The sequence below is a fragment of the Corvus brachyrhynchos genome, unplaced genomic scaffold (genome assembly GCF_000691975.1).
Source record: "Corvus brachyrhynchos isolate BGI_N302 unplaced genomic scaffold, ASM69197v1 scaffold175, whole genome shotgun sequence".
NCBI lineage: Eukaryota > Metazoa > Chordata > Aves > Passeriformes > Corvidae > Corvus > Corvus brachyrhynchos.
Window position 1 is genome coordinate 85,776 of NW_008238448.1, and position 7,948 is coordinate 93,723.

General features: G+C 40.5%; 1 long non-coding RNA gene across 1 annotated transcript in view; it reads right to left on the bottom strand.

Moving 5' to 3' along the window:
* Positions 1 to 112: 112 nt before the first annotated feature.
* The window catches only part of LOC108447292, an 11,573-nt gene continuing 3,737 nt past the window's right edge, over positions 113 to 7,948 (bottom strand). The window contains exon 2 of the long non-coding RNA XR_001862771.1: positions 113 to 7,153. This is a non-coding gene — a long non-coding RNA (uncharacterized LOC108447292). The remainder of the gene's footprint in view (positions 7,154 to 7,948) is intronic.

A 7,948-nucleotide genomic window follows, 5' to 3' on the forward strand; every position in this document is an offset into this window, starting at 1 on the left:
TTCAAAAAAAAACCCCAAACCCAAAAGCAGGCAGGAAAAAGTCATAAATAGATTGTCATAAAAAAAAAATTACTACAAGATTAAGAAAAGAATCCAAATTCTTTTGTGTTGTAAAAAAAACAAGAGTGCAGAAATCTGCAAAAATCAAACTGTCAGTGGGATGAATAGTCTGCTTGTTGTCTTTCCTGAAAATGCTGGCACATTTCTAGTCAAAGCATAAATAAAACCGGTAAAAACACACTGTGAAGAAATGGTTTACAGTCTTATTGTCTGTTACTTTCTGGGTAGGGGAAGTCTGTCACTGGGGGAGGAATGTTGTTGATCGGGGTAAGAGGAACCATTTTACTCACCTTCACAATATGAAGCAATAACTTCAGCTGGAAACTCACTTGTCCTGAGCTTCCTCTCTAATCAGGAGACCTCCAGCTGGATGCACCATGAGCTGGAGGTGCCCAAACCCTCTACCCAGAGGAAAGACCCAGGCACCCCTCTTCAGCATCAATACTGAACTCAGCATCCACATTCAAAGTCTGCACCCTCTGTGGTGTAGACACTCTTTGATACCTCCACTACTGTTTCAGGAACAAACTGAAGACAAGCTTTTGCATTTGTTATTACTACTTGCTCTTTGTGTCACATAAAACAAAAATGAAAGCAGAGCTAAGTACTCACACACCTAGCAAGAGGCAGTCTCCTCCTGCAGTGACCCGACACCCTAAATATATAAAGTGGACAATGAAAAAGCTGCCATCACTATTTTACCTGGAAAGAGTTATCAACAGATGACACCTCAGCCCCACTCTGCCAGGCTTGCCTATCAATTTACAACCCAAAATCAGGAAAAAAGGGTTCTAGATACTGCAATCTGTAAGATCTGTAAGATCTTTGTCTGATATCAGCAATCCCACTGCAAGGCTTACCCCTTCTCAATTTTATCAAATTGAACAACCAGCCTGTAAGGGGAAATTGTGGACCTCCCACAGCTTTGTCACTTAAACAGAGCCTCTGAGACCCACAGTGCTCCTTCAGAAGTGGTATGTGTCTTTGTGGATACCCCCTGGCATGGCAGCAGATGCTCCTCAAGCTATCTGACCCCAACAGCTGGACATAATGGGGATTCCAGGAGAGGTTTAGTCCAACAGCTGGGTAGTGGAAGGCCATGGCTTCCTTACTTGGGCTCCATAGCTACGGAAACAACAAAAGGAACAAACTTCTAAAAATAAGGTGAAATTAATACATTGCTCGAGCCCGCATTTGAAGAGAAAACACACTTAGGGTTACAAACAAAGCAAATGCTCTGTTTATTAGTGGGGGTCAATCTCAAAGATGTAACATACGTAGTTAATAATGGTATTGCACGTATTTTTAAGTAATCAGCAATGATAGCAATTAATAATTCATACATGAAGTGTAAAGAAGCAAATAACTGCTTGGTCCTTTCTAATTGGAAGCCACAGAAGAAACACTGCAATGATAATCCAGCTAAATCCAAAAAGCAACCCACTTGCAAAAGAGACTTGGAAACTTCCCCCTTCAGGTTTCCAGGAGTGCTGATTTTTAAAGAGTATTTTTCACATACTCTTAGAAAAATATTCATATATATAGGGATACAATTTGGCAAGCAGATTACGTGTTCTCAATAGCGACAAGCCCAGGGGACAGCAATTCTAAAACAGGTGCTTGTTTTCTTGTTTGTTTGGTTGGTTTTTTGTTTTGTTTTGAATAAATTTTTTTTAGTGTTATGTTTTATGTTTGGATAGCTTGTTTAGATCTGACATCAGGGAATTATCTGCTTCTCGTTACTCCTTTTGACAATAGAGTTGCACTTTTATTTTTTTGGTCTTGTCATTCCTACCAGTGATATTTTAAAGACTATGTAGAAACTTTTAAGATTTTCTCCAGCAGTCCTTGAAAATCCCAGATGTATTCCACCTTTCAGTTTATTTAAGGTATTGTAAGAAATCCTCATACTTCAATCTCAGTTGTGTGAGGCACTTTGTGGCTGGACAAACACTGGTTGCAAGACTGGGCCTCTTAGGGTAAGGTTAAACTTCATGTTTCTCAGTTTTTTTACTTTTGACCTCTCTTTTGTAGAGGTTTCAGCTTAAATCTTCCATCTATTGTGAGAAAGGAGCAGTGCTGTGAAGATCTTGTTACAGAGCTCTGCTGAAATCAGGCTCCGAGAGCTCTCCTTCAAGAAAAGTAAAGGAGAGTTCCCAAATTTTCTGGTTCACAACCCCAGGTCCCTTTGCAATTTCAGACTTCTCTAATTTGAGCAAAGTGATCCAAGGCCTTTCTCTCTGCTCTACACACCCACTGTTAGTTTGTGTCTGTTTTGCCTTCATCTGCTGAGGTTACTCAGCTTTCTCCTGTTCAGCTAAGCCTGTGTGGCTGCGCTCTTCCCAGTTCATTCCCCCACCTTCCCCATTCTTCCCTTCAACATCTGTTCTCATTCCAATCTTAAGTCTTTTGGGGCTGCCACATGTGCCTCTGTATGGGAATCACTGGCTAGACATTAGCAGTGAAGCCACCAATGACATCTATTGTGGATGCAGTGCTGAGGTACAAATTCCAACGAATCTGGAAAGAGAGGGAGAAAGTCGCAAACACCAACCACTGTTTTACCAGTGAACTTGTGTTTCCAGCAAGATGGGAAGATCATGTAGCCGTGTCTCGAAATGATAAGGCAAATTCACAGCAGATGTCTACATATTGTATTACTTGTAGATAAATAATGAGGTGGGAATCAGTTTTCCTTTAAGTATCTTGGGCACATGATTAAGAGGGAGATCATTATGTGCCCCTTACATACTGAAAACTGAGAAGCAAAAGTGTTCTTTTAAACTGCAAAAGTAATAATTTAGTTTTCAAGTCTGTTCTGGGATTTTTTGGTGTTTGACTCATGCTTTTTTAAACACTTGGACTTAACAACAGAAATGTTCTCAATCTCCATGAAGGTAGAAGGAATACATTAAAGCAGCAGAAGTTTTTTCCTAGTAATAACTCAAGCAATATTGCTATCCACTAATAAAGTCATCTTATCTTTGCTTGCACTGCAACATTAGGCAATGAAAATAACAGAGAGAGTCAGCAGAAAAAAGTTATTCACCCCACCAATTGCTCTCTCTTGAGTATCTTACAACAAACAAAGATGCAGCTCTTTGGATACCCAGACCCATACACCAGTCAAAGTTAGTTCACTGAACTGGGGAGTTCTTTCTTCATTTAAGATATACTTGGGTATAAAAAAATAAGCAATTCCAACTTCTCTTTGTCCTAAGAGGAAAGAATAGAGATCAGGTCAGAAGCAGACTTTCAATACTGGGACAAACTCAGGGAGACTCTTGAGTGCGGGATTTTTGATCTGCTCTGTGGTGAAATCCTTTCTTCTGTTGCTGTTCATGTGTTGAACCAAGTAATGCCTCTGTTTTCACTTGTTCTGCACAACAGCCAAGGTAACTTTGCAAATATACAACCAAGCAGGACTGCAGGCTTACTTGCAGTGTATCTTTTACTGAAAAATACATTTTATTTATCATAACATTCGAGAAAAAAAACAAACCCCAACATAATACAAATGCCAACTCATTCAGTTACAAACTTTGGTACTTGGAGGTTTCAGACAGTCTGTTCTCACATGGCTGTGATGCACTGAAGTGTTCCCACTGTGCAATTCCCGGAGCGACTCTGCTGTCCTTCAATCCCAGGCCCACGGCATCCTGCAGCGGGATCACTTCGGGTTTCAGCCACACACTTGCCACAGTGTTGTCTACAATGAGAGCAGGTCAAAGAGTCCATTTCTCTCCAGTTATACATCTTCTTTTTCTTAATTCTTCCTCCACAGGCAACAATCATCAACACGATGCGTTCACAGCAGTTTCCCCTTTGCCTTACAGCCCACCCCTCTCTCATCAGACATACCACCCACATCCTCTTAACAATCATTATCCTTACTTCACATTTGCACTTTTCAATATCTTTACACCGATAACTAACCCACTCCTTTTAAAAATGAGAGGAAAAAGAAAGGGGCGGGGGAAAATAAAGAAGAAATTAAAAAAAAAAAAGGAAATAGGTGAAAAAAAAGCACAAGCATTTTTGAAGTACGTGTTCTCGGGTAGCCACAAGTTAATGGCAATATATAAGCGTAAGGAATGACACTTTGGCCATCAACACTAAAGAATAAAGGTAGCTTTGAATACAGACAAGGGGGAAGAACACCCCACACAACCCATAAATACATTTCAAATCATTCACCAGTTGATTCACCAAGGGCTAAATTTGATACTGAGTGAAACCAACCCTGTTGCAAAAGACCAGAACAACATTCTGGTGCATCACTCCAGTCCTACTCAAACTTTTAATTGGATCCTGACCTAAAATGCATGGACAGTTTGCTGGTGCAGCCCTCAAACCCTGACAGCAGGGCTGGGAGGGAACGTGAGTGGTGCACAGGATTTTGTCTTGCTTTGCACATGGGGTGAATTTCAGCTGTAACATACTATGACTGCACCGTGAAACATATAATACTAGCAGCTTGTGAGCCCTGACATGGAGGGCTTGACTCTAATCCAAGATATGTGGTTACACATCACCCCATCCACTGGAGAAATTCACCACTGGGTATACATGGAGGAGCACCATATTACCAGAGCTTTCTTCTGGTGACCTTTTGTGGCATTATCTGCTGAGTCCGGCTTGACTCAAGCCCAGAGCTCGGGTTCTCTAAAGTGAAGAACATGGTGCTCGGGTCTGCAAGGCACTCAGCACTCTGGGATGAGTTCAGCAAAGCTTCGCATAGATGGGGGAAGGAAAAAATCCTTCCACTGAAGTCCCCAGGAATCTGAAGATATCTGAAGCTGGAGATGCATGTGAAGGCTTTGCTAGGTCTGCGAAGAGAAGCACCTTGCAAAACTGACCCCTTGATGCAAACATGAAGTCTCTTTAGTAACAGACAAAATCAAGTAAACACTGTTTGACATTAGGATTGACACATTCCACTGAAGTAATCTCCCCTGAGAAAATAAATAGCTGTTGGTATTCCCTCATTTTATTGCTTTCATCTCCACAGACAATGGGAAAAAAAAAAAACCTGTAAAATTTTCCTCCAACAAATACATGTTGAAATCCTGGGCACTTGCTTTCTATGCATTTTTTTTTTTCCTTTCAAGTACACCGGGTGAAACTGTAAACCTGAGGTTGTGTGTGCAAACCTATATCTTGTAAACTGCAATGTGAAACTCTGCTCCGAGCACCGATATAGGAAAAGGTAGGACAGGAACATTTTGGAACAGGGATGCTAGTATTATACTGGACGTCTTGCACACGTGTGTGTCACAGGGGACCATCTACTCTGGTACCTGCACTGTCCTGCAGTCCCAAGTACTGTTCTGTTTAACACTGATACTCTAATCACAACACCTATGGGCTTATCAGTCATGAGAAAGGTGGAGAAGCATTCATTTCCTTTAAGAGGCAGTGAGCCCGAATCCCAGTGGGAAGTTAAAGCTTGTAATGCAGAGTGTACAGCTGAAGAGCACAGGGATTAGCCTTAGATGGTATGTGCTCTAGCTGGGCACACCAAGCTCTTTAAAAAGGGTTAGATCATTGGATTTTCACAATGATGAAAATGAGTGAGGAGATACATGAGAAATCACTCGCTATCTGCATGCTTGCAGTGCATTTCATCCTGAGGGCAATTACAATTTGTGCCTGTAAACAAATAAATTGCACTGAAATACCATCTCACACACATGGTTAAAGACAGTTCTACCTGAGTTTCCCACACCTTGTGAGTTACTCAGGAAAATGAAAACCCAGGGCTTATTTTAGAAATGGGAAACACTGAAACTTCCCCAGCTGCAGGAAACCTCAAGAACAGGTGGTGGAAAATCCTGCCTGTGGGCAAATTGCTTAAGTATAGACTTTTGAGTTTTGCATTTAGACTTTAAAATTCTAATCTGTTACCTCAAGAAAGCTTTACGTTATATAATTTAGGTTTGCTCTTACATTTATGTGCTTCCCAAAGTGCTTCACTGAACTGAAATTTTGGGCAGTGAACAGACTATTGTATTTTAGTTTTACTGTCATAATAATTCTCTTTTGCTGAGACACACTAGTTACTGGTAACAAAACAATCAGATTGAGCAGAGTTGGACATACAAATCACTGCAATTTCGCTAATCTTATTTTATATTTTTTTGTTCAAAAGATAAATATTTTCTTAGCAAATTGTAATTGTAGCCCTCAGATAAACCTGTCAAACAACAGCTAAAGAAACAACTAAGTACTATTGAGGCTGTAACATTAAAAAATTCCTCTCACAGGGCATTGTTTTCAACAATGTTGCAATTTAAGGAAGAATAGACAGCAGTCTTAAAGAAAAATAAATGCTGCTCTCTCCTTTAGAACCAGGATTTTAAAATATTACATTCAATTTCTGGTTTCCCAGTATTTAAACACTGTCATAATTAAGGCAACTTGTGATGTTCAATGCAGTACAGAGGAGCAAACAAAAAATGAAAGCAATCAAATGTGTTTTCTGACATTTACACAGTTTGTTTTGAACCATGCCAAAAAACAAACACTAAAGATAAATTTAACACTACAGCTCTCTTCATTTGCAATTCCAAGTGAGAAGTACAGAGTACAAAAAACCATCTGATTGCAAATTGTGACTAAAACCTATATGGAAGACCCTCATTTACTGCAGTAGGAGAGAGCTGAGGGCTTTATTTTTGAAGAGCTGCAGGGCTGCACTGAATCATCACAACACGCTCCGGGGACCTGAATGAAGCTGTGTGTAGATCCACACTGCAACACTGCTGCACTTACACCCTGCATTTTACAAACAGCTGTAGTGGCATCACTACCACTGGCTACCAGCACAGAGGCAATGTCTAAAGCCTGCAGATCAGCTTCAGTACAAAAACAACTTTGCACAAAATACTGCAGTAATTTAGTGTTGCTCACATAATTAAATGTAGGCATACTCCAAAACAGGGGGGCATTTAGGGGAAAACAAGAAACTTACATGCTTGTTTTGTATGAAGCAAAACACTTGAGAAAACTGTAGAAGCAGTTTTTAGGATTAATGTTGAAGAGTTAAAAAGTGTATTTCAAATTAAAGAAGCATAATTCTTCTTCCTTATCCCTGTGGAAAAACAAACAAACAAAACCAGAAAGGCATCATTAATACAGATTGTTAGAGAGCTGCCACAACAATCTGAACAACCTCTACTCCTCTGGAGAAGTGCATAAATACCTCCTTTGTCATCACACTATTCTTGCTACTCATGTCCTAAGCTACTGCCAACAATCAGACAACAGCACCCAACTTCTTAAAATGAGTCAGTGGTCGGGAAGCCCTGTTTTTTTGAGCAGAACCCATCCTTTCTGCTCAAGGTGTGGAACATGCTGTGCCTTACAACCCCACAGCTCCCAGCAGACTGGTCCTGGGGAACCCCACGGACCTAGGTGGGAAGAAGGCAATGTGACCTAAGCAGGATTTGAGCGATGCATCCGCTCAGTTAAAGAGCTGGGCACTTTCCTCACCAACACAGCATCCAGCATGGAGTATGTCAGGAAAAGGGAAACAACCCCTACCCACATGCTCCAAGATTCGTGGAGTTAAGACTTAAATACTGGCTCAGGAAATCATCGTGGGCAGGAGGAGTCATTAAACTCACCATTAACTTTTACTGGTATCAAGGCTAAGTACTATTGAAACGTTTCCTAAGTAGCCTCAGTTTTGAACACAAGGGCATGCTTATTTCCATTTGTAGACTGACTTACTAGATCAAATGTTGAAGCCTATTTGGTTCTAGGAATATTCCAGTATTTCCCACTAAAACTGGATAAATTCTTTACTAAATTCTCAGCAAAGGCATCAGCAAAAGTAAATCCTTTGTACTGCATCTTACACTGTAAGTTGACTTCTTGACTTAGT